Source organism: Dreissena polymorpha, chromosome 4 (genome assembly GCF_020536995.1).
Source record: "Dreissena polymorpha isolate Duluth1 chromosome 4, UMN_Dpol_1.0, whole genome shotgun sequence".
NCBI classification, from domain to species: Eukaryota; Metazoa; Mollusca; class Bivalvia; order Myida; family Dreissenidae; genus Dreissena; species Dreissena polymorpha.
Window position 1 is genome coordinate 117776315 of NC_068358.1, and position 16038 is coordinate 117792352.

Genomic DNA, 16038 nt, shown 5'->3' on the forward strand with positions numbered 1-16038 from the left:
AAATAGATTCTAAAAAATGTGATGTCCCTTTAAAAAAAAAATATTTAAAAAAATGTAGTGTCCCTTTAAAAATTTATTTCAAAAAACGAAGTGTCCCTTTAAACAATTAATTAAAATTAAAGAATGTAGTGTCCCTTTAAGCAATTCTTAAAAATGTGATGTCTCTTTAAGTCAACAATCTATTAAAGTTAAATTTTCCTTTAAGTTATTTTGAACGTCTCGTAAATAATAAACGCAAGTCTCAGATCAACCTATAATTTGTGTTGATAATATTTAATTAAAGAAAAATAGAAAAATAAAAAGATAGATTTGAAATCACAATAACCGATAAATTATTTTGAAAACAGAAAATATGACTAGGTGTTTAGATGATGGTGTTGACCGCACGTGGAGCTCCGAGCTATGCGCTGAAGCAGCTGCGAACTGGTACTGGCAACTGGAACTTCAAGCAAGGCGCTGAAGTACCCTCAAAAGAATATGGCCTGTGGAGCTTCACGCGAAACGCTGAAGCGCTTGGCACAGACTGGTTCCACCTTGCGTCACGGGATGAGCCGGAGCTACAGCAAACTAGTCGAGCAAATGTATATTATGTTAATTATCTGCAACACAGTATTTTGACAATAAAACAGATTATTCAAATAGCATGTGTGTGTGTGTGTGTGTATTTTATTACTAGTCTTCCAGTAAAAAGATTTGGTTACACTAGCAAAATATTAATGTTGAGGCTTCCTAATTAATTATTGCTACCAATATTTGCTCTAATACTAAAACAATCCTGCTGATGGATCTGTATAAATAGAAGTGTTGTCTTCCAACCATGTGACCAAAATTCACACTAATTTGGAAAGTGTGAAAAAGTGATGTATGAAAAATGTAAAGAGAGAATAATACTATCCTACTAAAGGTGTTGTTAAAACAAAACAATTTTGCTTTTACGATTACAACTGCAAATAGTTGTCAGACTTGCCTGACTATTTACGTCAATGTAAATTGTGAATACGAGTGTGCAGGGTAAGAAGAAAAACGAAGAAAGTAGAGTTTCTTACCTGCAATCCTCGCGTTATAAGAAAAAGAAAAGGTATAGTGAGAATTTTTCACAACCTGTAATTCACGTGAAAGAAGAAAAGAATAAAGAAAACTTTCAAGAATTTTTCACAACCTGCAATTCTACGAAAGGGTTGAACACAATTCCGAGAATTTTTCACGACCTGTAATTTGAGATTTGCTCGCAGCGCCAATATTGTAATATTGTACTCACCTATAAGTACAAGGGTAGTCCCGCAATAAATCGTCTAGAGTGATGCCAAGGAATAACCAGGGATATTTGGTGATAAACTGGTCTTGTAGACTTCAGCTTGTGTATTTCAAGATGGCGAACAGGAAGAGCCAGAGAACGGGTTTTCACATCCGGAATCACGGGTTTGAGCCGATTCGTCCTAAACCACTTCGTACCACAGTATTAATCATTTGTTTTTATGCATAAATTACTCATTTAGAACCCATTAATACATCAATATTTTGACTAACGTGCGAGTTGACTTAGGTACGAATTAAGTTCCGTGCGAGTTAACCAAAAAACGTGTGAGTTGACTACCGTGCGAGTTGACTTAGGTACGAGTTGACTGTAAACCGTTTGGATTCACAAAAAATAGCATTTCAACATTGTCCGGGTCCAGCAAGCCCTTTGAGCACTGGCGAGACCTCCTGCTGTGCAGAAGATTCTATCACTGGGAACTGAAGTTCCTTGCATCACAAGATAGCATTTAAACTTAGTAGATGATGTTTTCAAGACATTACAATTTACATGATGCAGGAGGGTCCGTCTAAAATACGTATATGACTCATATCCGCGGATATGAACGAAAAGTGCGGATATGAACGAATATAGGCAATATTTATGCGTTTTTTTGCAGTTTTTTATGAAAAAAATCACTGTTGAATAAAACATTCACATTTTGTGATAAATCTGTTAACATTGCCTCAAAATAGAGCAATTTAATAGACATTATCATGTTTCCAACACTAAATTCATATCCGAGACCATGACGAAGGCTACACACCACCAACAATATAACTCCACAATTGTTTGCACTCTGGACTCAACCGGCCTACTCTTTACGGAGAATCAAAAGATGGACGAAGTGTAACGATTGATTGTTTTTTGTGTTAGTTTGCACAATGTTTTGTATACATACAAATGTTTATATAATATACTGAATATATTAATATGTTTGATATCTGGATGTATATGCTCGTAGGAAATTAGTAATATCGTACGATTAAGACAACAAATGCGACAAAATTACTTAATCTACAAGTATACAATACCTTCATCGTTTGAAAAAAAACAAAACAATAACAACCAAAAGCACATACATTATAAAAATATTACATGTGTGATAGGGTGAAAGTAGATTTGTCAACTTGGTGATTTTTCCGAATTTTTTCCCGCTGGGTCTGACAGTATTTCTATGTCACGATGGCCTATGGGAATTAACATTGCGAATTAAAATGTGGTATACTATACAAATTAAATAACAATTAGGTATGTGAACAATTTGGGTACTATAAAAGTGGCCGAATTGATAACTTTAAACTTAATACATTAGCGCGTCTCTTTGTTTGCAGGCTTTATATTGCCAATTCTTTTTAAGTTGTTTTGTTTTCGCTTTGTATTAAACGTACATGTTTTAACATACTCGATTGGGTATAGAAATATGTTATAATAATCTTTCCGAATATGGATATATATATGTATATATATATATATATATATATATATATATATATATATATATATATATATATATATGAGGCATTTAAGAAGAAAATGAAACTCATCTTCAATATCATTATGATTTTAGAGAGTACAATTTTTATCTTGTCTTTGAACATTAACATGACGACGACCGATTTCAATATTTAATATGTGCCGTGGGATAACGTTAATTGGCCAATATTTTCAGCATTTCTGATTATCCAACTTGCTTATATATGCTGTTAAAAAAAAAATAAAAAAAAATCTTTATACACAAAGAGACATTCGGTATTCTAGTCTTTTCCGCTAAGTACTAATATAGAAATCGTGGAAGCGGGTTCTTAGCTTTAGGATGAATGTTTCTATTTTAACTGCGTTCGGATATTACCATATTTTGTGTAAACCAGAGGATTGAAGTATAAAGCGCTACTGTGAGGCCCAGTTTGTACGAGAATTGTTAACATTTATGTTACTTAACTGTTCATTTAAAATGGTATTTAATAAACATTTTCTCGTTTAACCGAGTGAATCTTTAACAAGTATTTAAAGGGGCATTCTCACGTTTTGGTAAATTGACAAAAGAAAAACAATTGTTTCAGAGTCGCAAATTTTTGTTTCAGTTATGATATTTGTGAGGACACAGTAATACTGAACATTTACCATGCTCCAAAATATCCATGATATGCATCTATTGACGATTTGAAATCCTGAAAAAAAAATTATTTGGAAAGTTCTGTTGTTTTCGTTATATTTTGTGAAACTACGAGGATTGCATATATAAAGTTAAAAATACATCTCCCGATAACATATGAGCATGGATGTCCGTGTGGTCGAATCGGAGAACTTTTACTTCAGGACGCCAGAGGTCAGTGGTTTGAACCCAGTTGAGGGTTTAATTTTTTAAATTGTATTTTTTACTTGAGATTTTATGTCCAATGTTTAAATTTATCAATATAAAGCATTTAATGACAAACTTCAATACGTGTTAAAATCTATCCTTTAAAGGGATCTTTTCACGGTTTGGTAAATTGACAAAATTGAAAAAAGTTGTTTCAGATTCGCACATTTTCGTTTTAGCTATGATATTTGTGAGGAAACACTATAACTGAACATTTACCATAGTCCAATATAGCCATTATAAGTATCTTTTGACGATCTGAAAACCTAAATTATAAAGCGTTGCAACGCGAAACGATTGAATAATTTAGAGAGTTCTGTTGTTGTCGTTTAAATTTACGAAACTACGAAGATTGCTTATATAAGGTATAAAATACCTGAGAATGTATACCCGGCGGAGTAGCCGAGAGAGCTAATGCGTTTCTACTTCAGACTTACTCCAGGACTCCGGGGGTCACTGGTTCGAGCCCTAGTGCCGGCTACTTTTTTTCTTTTTTTTGAATTTTATTCTTGATTTTTTTACTGGAGCTTTTAAGATCCAATGTTTACATTTATCAATATAAAGCATTTAATGACAAACTTCAAAATATGCCAAAATCTGTGAAAAGGCCCCTGTAATCTTTCTGAAGTATCTTTCAATATACAATGGAAATCTTTCCAATTCTATACAATGCAAACGTTTTTGTAGAGGATTTTACATTAAAAACCCATTTACAAAACAGTGTGCCCTTTCTAAAGTATCACCTTGATAACCCAAAACTTCCGAACAGTAATTTATGACTGATAGTACATAAAATTCAAACAGATTGAACATTATATTTTTTGTGTATTTTGTTATTCTTTAAAAAATAATAGTGCATATCAGGATCGTTATCCTTTTTTTAGCACGTGTTCGTAGCTAGAGCGAATAATAAACCGCTGGTAAGCACAACCCCTAAGTAGTTGAAAAATTTAACGACTTTTACTTCTTGGTAATTATAAAACCATTTGTCGTTTACACCTACCCTCCCACCTTACGAACCATCGTTACTTTAGTGTTTATGCCCCTTGTAGCGTGGCATATAGCAGTCGCGCTGTCCGTTCGTCAGTTCGGCATTCAGTTTCCCGGAGGATATTGACGCAACACTTTCAGATAATGAGCTGAGCCGATTCACCACTCTTTTGAATTATTCGCCTCTTTATAGCCTGATTTTCGAATACCACATTTTTTTCCGAAATACGTTCTGCCGTATTTACCTTAAATAAATGGTAGTATCGAGGTAAGACATTTAAAATTTCCATTTCCGTTAACACATTAATGTTTAATAAGTATACCATCTCCGCAATGTCGCAGAAGACACCCATTTTACGTAGTACTTGTTTTTCGCGTTTCTGAAGATTCGCGTCTTCTGAAAATATCATTATTGATAATGCTTGAACTGTTAATAACGTAACATGTTCACACCTACGAAATACTGTTCTACTAAGCGTGCGTATCAGGCATTAAATTTTGATTTGGAGTCATGAAACGTAGAAACCTAAACACGAGTAAATAATTCCGATTGTATGATAGCTACAAATCGGATCAGAACAAGAGAGATCTGTCGCTTTGCCGATGAATAACGATGATGCGCATATTGTTCACATTCTGTTTTAGTGCATCTATTTTACTACGATAAGTTCCCGTTTTGCTAGAGTAAATTTACAAAGGATAATTTTACTCTTTTTTTCAAAATGAATATAACGCATGTAGCGGCATTTACACACAGAATTATACTTTTACAATAAAGTAATTACATTTGACAACACATAAGAAAAATTAAATAAATATGTATTTGCACATACCGGTATATTGTAGTTTATCGTAAACATATCAAAGTCACCATATAATAACGCATACCGTATTCAGCAGTTGCGACATATATCTATTTGAGCAAATTATCAATAATTTAATCAAATTTTATTAATTTCCTATTCAATAAAATAATGCATATTTGTTATATTCCAATATATTGTGTGTGTATTTTTTTATTATCGAGGAAATGACATTATTGTTATATTAAAAACCTCCAGAAATAAATAATAATATAGATAGTATTTTGTACATGAATTTCGCCGAAACAAGGAAGAACAAGTCGACGAAATTTCTCATTTGCTTCATACTTTTACTGTGGAATACTGTGGATTGAGATACAACATTTACTTTTGAAAGTTATTGTGCTAATAACGTTTATATTCTACATTTGATCTGACCACGGATGTTTGTCACCAGCGACATAAACAAAGCACAATTTGTTGAGGAACAAATTGCAAAGCTACAAATGTGATTAAGTGAAAAAGATATTTCTGATTGAGGTATTAAACCAAGCCAAGATCATAGATGTGTCAACACTACTAGGGGCACTAAAAACCACGGGTCGCCAAAAAATGGGCGTCTTCCGTATATCACACAATCCGTAAGAACCGGACTAATGGTCCTTTGGGAGTGACTATGGCAGAAATTTACGGCCTTTGCGACCAATCTTCGCACACGGGCGTTGTTTTCCGAAAGCTGTGTATCCATTCATTTTCTTAAAAATAACATTACTTATAACAATATAGTGTTATCTTTTGTGAAATGGCTCGATATCCTTGTTATGCGGGCTTGGATAACTGCGATGATATTTGTATTCACTGTGAGGTACGTCTTACAAAAAATACATTAATACGTAAAACTGTTTGTGTGTGTATGAATTCTTTGAACGAGTTCCCGAAATTGTTTGTATTATTTATTGCACTTTCAGCTTTAAATATAACTAATGCATGGCAAACATTATAGTCGTTGAACAATATTTACTCGACACATTAGCATTAGGCGGGCATTTCGACTCGCTTGTTAAGATATATATATATATATATATATTAATCATGTATATAAACTCTTTCCACATGTGAAAAATATCATTATCAAACATGCCCGGTGTGGGACTAATTTCAGGCCCATACATAACGCACGCTTTAATGAGATTGTTTACACTGAACGACCACTATCGCATGCCTATAACGGTAACTCATAGACATTTAATTTATAGAGATTTACTACTTCACAAAGCGTTCACAAGTCATTGCTTTCCCCAAATTCTCACCATCTTTTATTATGGAAAACGTATTTCATTCGGAGTTTTAGGTAAGTTACTTCTTCCTGATCTATTTTGGTAGTATGTAAATATATATATTCGCACAATTGAATTAACGATATTCTGTATGAACAATTGTTATTATTTTCCGGTCGGTCGTAGTATGGATTTACTTATATTTCAAACGTAGAACCTTTCGGATGATGTTAGGATATTTCAATATTTATTTTGCGTTTAAATTGTGTTCATGCTCATATATTAAATCTTATTTCTTTTTCTGCGTTTTACGCCTATTATGAAATATATCCCTTGCCCGGTGGTTGAAGTAATTAATTCAAAACAAACGATCTTGAAAGGCGTTTTATTTCTGTAATTTGTAGGACAATGGTTAAAATAATATTAAAATAGTATACACATGCATAGTTTATTATACGATAATATGTGATTGGAATAAAATAATTATAGTAATTTCCAGAGACATGACTAACAAATAATAATTAGCATATCATTCAAATGTCTGATCTTATATTTAAGTCTGCGTCCAGTTATTATACATTTTACGTAATCGTAATTATTTACATACCAAGTAACCCTGAAGTATTAAACAATATAATTATTACTAATCATTACAATAAAATCCAAACCAAACTTATATCATTTTTTAAGTATAAATTTCGGCACTTAGTAAAATAAAACAAACAACTAAAATATATCCCCAATGTAAGTCACGAACTTTCCAGTAATTTGCTAGACATCAAATATGTTTTTCGGGCGACTTTAAATACTGACCCAAAGGACTAGGTGTGGTTCCGAATTACCTTTTTCCTTAGCATTCGATCGTGACAGACGATTTATCTCCTGAACCTCCGTATGATAAATTTATATATTAAAGTGCCGACTGGTATTATTAGATATTTCTTTTTTGGTCATAGGGATGTTTTTCTTGCTGAATCATTGGTCTGCAATCTGGTTTACAGAATGTTCTAGAACCATGACGTATAGTCGAATGTTTTAAATTTGGGATATACCTTTCATTTAGTTAAATACTCGTATATTCGAGTTAATACGGAATACTGTTAGGGCCATCGTGGTTACACATTAACAATGCGATGGTATGATGGCGACAATGCGATGGTACGATGGCGACAATCAGACAACGCGATAGTACGATGGCGACAAAGCGATAGTTCGAGTGCGACAATGCGATAGTACGATGGAGACAATGCGACAACGCGATAGTAAGATGGCGACACTGCGATAGTCACAGAGTACTGTAGCCATCGTATCATTTCATTGTCGCCATCGTACTATCACATCGTCGTCGTCGTATTGCCCACTTATTCATCGTATTATCGCACTATAACATTGTTGCCATCGTACTATCGCATTGTCGCCTTCGTACTATCGCATTGTCGACATTTTACTATCGCATTGTCGCCATCGTACTATCGCATTGTCGCCATCGTACTATCGTGTTGTCGCCATCGTACTATCGTGTTGTCGCCCTCTGGATTTTAATGTGTAACCACGATGGCACTAACGGTATTCCGTACTTTTATATCGCCTGAATCATATGTCTTGTATCTTCCTGATTGTAAGATTTTGCTTTTTTTCTTGTTGCAGGTAAAGACAAGTACAAACATATGTGCCGTTACTTAATACCCATTTGATATTCCAATATAATCATGTTACAGACAATTATATTCAATATAAATTAAAATTAACACCTAATGTACGTTTAATAATCTATATGTAGTAAGTATTTTGTTTTTAAAAAGATTACTTAATTTTAAACATATATAGCCTAATTTAGTTCTATAAAATGAGCAATTTCAAGGACGCTTTATTTCAATAACAAATGGATCTTTTATTTAGATTAAAATTGCGGATACAGAAAATATCTATGCATATCTTCTTCTAATGTTTATGTACTTCAAATGATGTTATATCGGCCGATATCCATTTAATAGCTTTTAACTATCGCTCGTTGCAGGTATGCAAAACATGGAGTCATTATACTTGTCAAAAAATACCTCGCAGCGAGAGGGACCAATGGCGAAACACAAGGTTGGCATACATTTGCTTGAGATGCCGAACAGACGACGACGGGAACTTCGATTATTTGATGGCTCTGGAGCGCTTACGCCAGGTTTGTTCAAATGATAAAGAAGACCTTCGAATTATTTCGAATTATTTTACATGGGATGACAAACGTCATAATTGCCATATTAAGCCTTTAATAATCACGTTTAAAATGTATGTCTTTTATGCTTCAATGGATAATTATTAAACACCGTTGAACACAATTCAGGGAATACACATACGACGACGATAATGATGATGATGATGATGATGATGATGATGATGATGATGATGATGATGATGATGATGATGATGATGATGATGATGATGATGATGATGATGATGATGATGATGATGATGATGATGATGATGATGATGATGATGATGATAATGATGATGTTGATGATGATGATGATGATGATGATAATAATGATGATTACAATAATGATGTAAAAGAAGAAGACGGCGTGGATTATGTATGTCTTTGACGCAAAAATAAAGAATCTAGACAATCATGGTTTAGCGTCTTATATCATGGAACTGGAATTGTTTATTTTTTTAAGTCATCTTCCGGTGAAATTCGCAAGTTAACCAAGGCCGTGGAACGAGAAAAGCTCTTCCTGAGATATGCCCCCCTTAACATAAAATTGCACAGCGACTTCAAAAACCACGAGCAAGATCCAGTAGCAAATACTCTTCTTACACATATTCATGCTTCTGACATGTCAGCATTACACAGCAGCCCAAATGGAGACTGTTTCTTTAACTCGGTGTCGCAGTTATTAATCGGAGATGAAACGCGAAGCACGGAATTACGATACAGATGTTGCATTGAAATGGTGTTGAAAAAAAACGAAATTATGATTCATCCACAATACAAACGACTCACCGTTCTGTGTCCACCATTTGAAGAAGACTGTATTAGGTGTGTGCATCAAGGGACCGATGCCACAATGCATATGTTCTTAGCAACTTCAATGTTGTTAAATCTCCCAATAAAGGTCATGTATCCCGCAGTCAATAGTGCAAACACCTACATTTTTTAAGACGCTGAATACGCTCATCAGACCTAAATTGCCGATCCAAAACAAGGACATCTAACATTGATGTGGACGAGCATGAGTGTGCCTACAAACCACCAACGGATGTTGAGCCATGGGTAGCTTATCACGTTGTTCTTTTAGTTGACAACGTAAAACAAGGCGAAATATATTCCATGACACATTTCCGACGTTTAAAAGAAAGCCAAGACAAGCCTCACTCCTTCCAATCGGAAAATAGATATGATGTTTTGCAACACGAAGTCATCGAGATGCATGTGGAAGATACTGACAAAGGCAGCCCACATAAATTGACAATGGAACGAACGAAAATAGCTAGTTCAACTCGGAAACGAACATTTAACACACAAAAGCCAAATATCAAGAACGGTCATGTCAATAATGCTCATAGGCATATCGAAGAACTGAGCACGACTCAAACCAAACACATAAGGAAACAAAGTATGTGTACGTTACTGCAACGAATATTCGAGATCATGACTATGCAATTACAACTGGTGTTCGCCAATCGGGGAATACACAATTGCCATCAGAACCATTTTTAATGAAGCCGTCGAATACACTCCTGACAGAATTGGATCTTAATCTTTCAATATACAATGGAAATCTTTCAATTCTATACAATGCAACGTTTTGTAGAGGATTTACAATTAAAAACCCATTTACAAACAGTGTGCCCTTTCTAAAGTATCACCTTGTAACCCAAAAACTCCGAACAGTTAATTTATGACTCTAGTACATAAAATATCAAACAATATTGACCTTATATTTTTTGTGTATGTTTGTTATTCTTTAAAAAATTAATAGTGCATATCAGGATCGTTATCCTTTTTTTAGCACGTGTTCTTAGCTAGAGCGAATAATACAACGATGGTAAGCACAACCCCTAAGTAGTTTGAAAAATTTAACGACTTTTACTTCTTGGTAATTATAAAACCATTGTCGTTTACACCTACCCTCCCACCTTACGAACCATCGTTACTTTAGTGTTTATGCCCCTTGTAGCGTGGCATATAGCAGTCGCGCTGTCCGTTCGTCAGTTCGGCATTCAGTTTCCCGGAGGATATTGACGCAACACTTTCAGATAATGAGCTGAGCCGATTCACCACTCTTTTGAGTTATTCGCCTCTTTATAGCCTGATTTTCGAATACCACATTTTTTTCCGAAATACGTTCTGCCGTATTTACCTTAAATAAATGGTAGTATCGAGGTAAGACATTTAAAATTTCCATTTCCGTTAACACATTAATGTTTAATAAGTATACCATCTCCGCAATGTCGCAGAAGACACCCATTTTACGTAGTACTTGTTTTTCGCGTTTCTGAAGATTCGCGTCTTCTGAAAATATCATTATTGATAATGCTTGAACTGTTAATAACGTAACATGTTCACACCTACGAAATACTGTTCTACTAAGCGTGCGTATCAGGCATTAAATTTTGATTTGGAGTCATGAAACGTAGAAACCTAAACACGAGTAAATAATTCCGATTGTATGATAGCTACAAATCGGATCAGAACAAGAGAGATCTGTCGCTTTGCCGATGAATAACGATGATGCGCATATTGTTCACATTCTGTTTTAGTGCATCTATTTTACTACGATAAGTTCCCGTTTTGCTAGAGTAAATTTACAAAGGATAATTTTACTCTTTTTTTCAAAATGAATATAACGCATGTAGCGGCATTTACACACAGAATTATACTTTTACAATAAAGTAATTACATTTGACAACACATAAGAAAAATTAAATAAATATGTATTTGCACATACCGGTATATTGTAGTTTATCGTAAACATATCAAAGTCACCATATAATAACGCATACCGTATTCAGCAGTTGCGACATATATCTATTTGAGCAAATTATCAATAATTTAATCAAATTTTATTAATTTCCTATTCAATAAAATAATGCATATTTGTTATATTCCAATATATTGTGTGTGTATTTTTTTATTATCGAGGAAATGACATTATTGTTATATTAAAAACCTCCAGAAATAAATAATAATATAGATAGTATTTTGTACATGAATTTCGCCGAAACAAGGAAGAACAAGTCGACGAAATTTCTCATTTGCTTGATACTTTTACTGTGGAATACTGTGGATTGAGATACAACATTTACTTTTGAAAGTTATTGTGCTAATAACGTTTATATTCTACATTTGATCTGACCACGGATGTTTGTCACCAGCGACATAAACAAAGCACAATTTGTTGAGGAACAAATTGCAAAGCTACAAATGTGATTAAGTGAAAAAGATATTTCTGATTGAGGTATTTAACCAAGCCAAGATCATAGATGTGTCAACACTACTAGGGGCACTAAAAACCACGGGTCGCCAAAAAATGGGCGTCTTCCGTATATCACACAATCCGTAAGAACCGGACTAATGGTCCTTTGGGAGTGACTATGGCAGAAATTTACGGCCTTTGCGACCAATCTTCGCACACGGGCGTTGTTTTCCGAAAGCTGTGTATCCATTCATTTTCTTAAAAATAACATTACTTATAACAATATAGTGTTATCTTTTGTGAAATGGCTCGATATCCTTGTTATGCGGGCTTGGATAACTGCGATGATATTTGTATTCACTGTGAGGTACGTCTTACAAAAAATACATTAATACGTAAAACTGTTTGTGTGTGTATGAATTCTTTGAACGAGTTCCCGAAATTGTTTGTATTATTTATTGCACTTTCAGCTTTAAATATAACTAATGCATGGCAAACATTATAGTCGTTGAACAATATTTACTCGACACATTAGCATTAGGCGGGCATTTCGACTCGCTTGTTAAGATATATATATATATATATATTAATCATGTATATAAACTCTTTCCACATGTGAAAAATATCATTATCAAACATGCCCGGTGTGGGACTAATTTCAGGCCCATACATAACGCACGCTTTAATGAGATTGTTTACACTGAACGACCACTATCGCATGCCTATAACGGTAACTCATAGACATTTAATTTATAGAGATTTACTACTTCACAAAGCGTTCACAAGTCATTGCTTTCCCCTAATTCCCACCATCTTTCATTATGGAAAACGTATTTCATTCGGAGTTTTAGGTAAGTTACTTCTTCCTGATCTATTTTGGTAGTATGTAAATATATATTCGCACAATTGAATTAACGATATTCTGTATGAACAATTGTTATTATTTTCCGGTCGGTCGTAGTATGGATTTACTTATATTTCAAACGTAGAACCTTTCGGATGATGTTAGGATATTTCAATATTTATTTTGCGTTTAAATTGTGTTCATGCTCATATATTAAATCTTATTTCTTTTTCTGCGTTTTACGCCTATTATGAAATATATCCCTTGCCCGGTGGTTGAAGTAATTAATTCAAAACAAACGATCTTGAAAGGCGTTTTATTTCTGTAATTTGTAGGACAATGGTTAAAATAATATTAAAATAGTATACACATGCATAGTTTATTATACGATAATATGTGATTGGAATAAAATAATTATAGTAATTTCCAGAGACATGACTAACAAATAATAATTAGCATATCATTCAAATGTCTGATCTTATATTTAAGTCTGCGTCCAGTTATTATACATTTTACGTAATCGTAATTATTTACATACCAAGTAACCCTGAAGTATTAAACAATATAATTATTACTAATCATTACAATAAAATCCAAACCAAACTTATATCATTTTTTAAGTATAAATTTCGGCACTTAGTAAAATAAAACAAACAACTAAAATATATCCCCAATGTAAGTCACGAACTTTCCAGTAATTTGCTAGACATCAAATATGTTTTTCGGGCGACTTTAAATACTGACCCAAAGGACTAGGTGTGGTTCCGAATTACCTTTTTCCTTAGCATTCGATCGTGACAGACGATTTATCTCCTGAACCTCCGTATGATAAATTTATATATTAAAGTGCCGACTGGTATTATTAGATATTTCTTTTTTGGTCATAGGGATGTTTTTCTTGCTGAATCATTGGTCTGCAATCTGGTTTACAGAATGTTCTAGAACCATGACGTATAGTCGAATGTTTTAAATTTGGGATATACCTTTCATTTAGTTAAATACTCGTATATTCGAGTTAATACGGAAAACAGTTAGGGCCATCGTGGTTACACATTAACAATGCGATGGTATGATGGCGACAATGCGATGGTACGATGGCGACAATCAGACAACGCGATAGTACGATGGCGACAAAGCGATAGTTCGAGTGCGACAATGCGATAGTACGATGGAGACAATGCGACAACGCGATAGTAAGATGGCGACACTGCGATAGTCACAGAGTACTGTAGCCATCGTATCATTTCATTGTCGCCATCGTACTATCACATCGTCGTCGTCGTATTGCCCACTTATTCATCGTATTATCGCACTATAACATTGTTGCCATCGTACTATCGCATTGTCGCCTTCGTACTATCGCATTGTCGACATTTTACTATCGCATTGTCGCCATCGTACTATCGCATTGTCGCCATCGTACTATCGTGTTGTCGCCATCGTACTATCGTGTTGTCGCCCTCTGGATTTTAATGTGTAACCACGATGGCACTAACGGTATTCCGTACTTTTATATCGCCTGAATCATATGTCTTGTATCTTCCTGATTGTAAGATTTTGCTTTTTTTCTTGTTGCAGGTAAAGACAAGTACAAACATATGTGCCGTTACTTAATACCCATTTGATATTCCAATATAATCATGTTATATGACAATTATATTCAATATAAAGTAAAATTAACACCTAATGTACGTTTAATAATCTATATGTAGTAAGTATTTTGTTTTTAAAAAGATTACTTAATTTTAAACATATATAGCCTAATTTAGTTCTATAAAATGAGCAATTTCAAGGACGCTTTATTTCAATAACAAATGGATCTTTTATTTAGATTAAAATTGCGGATACAGAAAATATCTATGCAAATCTTCTTCTAATGTTTATGTACTTCAAATGATGTTATATCGGCCGATATCCATTTAATAGCTTTTAACTATCGCTCGTTGCAGGTATGCAAAACATGGAGTCATTATACTTGTCAAAAAATACCTCGCAGCGAGAGGGACCAATGGCGAAACACAAGGTTGGCATACATTTGCTTGAGATGCCGAACAGACGACGACGGGAACTTCGATTATTTGATGGCTCTGGAGCGCTTACGCCAGGTTTGTTCAAATGATAAAGAAGACCTTCGAATTATTTCGAATTATTTTACATGGGATGACAAACGTCATAATTGCCATATTAAGCCTTTAATAATCACGTTTAAAATGTATGTCTTTTATGCTTCAATGGATAATTATTAAACACCGTTGAACACAATTCAGGGAATACACATACGACGACGATAATGATGATGATGATGATGATGATGATGATGATGATGATGATGATGATGATGATGATGATGATGATGATGATGATGATGATGATGATGATGATGATGATGATGATGATGATGACGATGATGATGATGATAATGATGATGTTGATGATGATGATGATGATGATAATAATGATGATTACAATAATGATGTAAAAGAAGAAGACGGCGTGGATTATGTATGTCTTTGACGCAAAAATAAAGAATCTAGACAATCATGGTTTAGCGTCTTATATCATGGAACTGGAATTGTTTATTTTTTTAAGTCATCTTCCGGTGAAATTCGCAAGTTAACCAAGGCCGTGGAACGAGAAAAGCTCTTCCTGAGATATGCCCCCCTTAACATAAAATTGCACAGCGACTTCAAAAACCACGAGCAAGATCCAGTAGCAAATACTCTTCTTACACATATTCATGCTTCTGACATGTCAGCATTACACAGCAGCCCAAATGGAGACTGTTTCTTTAACTCGGTGTCGCAGTTATTAATCGGAGATGAAACGCGAAGCACGGAATTACGATACAGATGTTGCATTGAAATGGTGTTGAAAAAAAACGAAATTATGATTCATCCACAATACAAACGACTCACCGTTCTGTGTCCACCATTTGAAGAAGACTGTATTAGGTGTGTGCATCAAGGGACCGATGCCACAATGCATATGTTCTTAGCAACTTCAATGTTGTTATATCTCCCAATAAAGGTCATGTATCCCGCAGTCAATAGTGCAAAC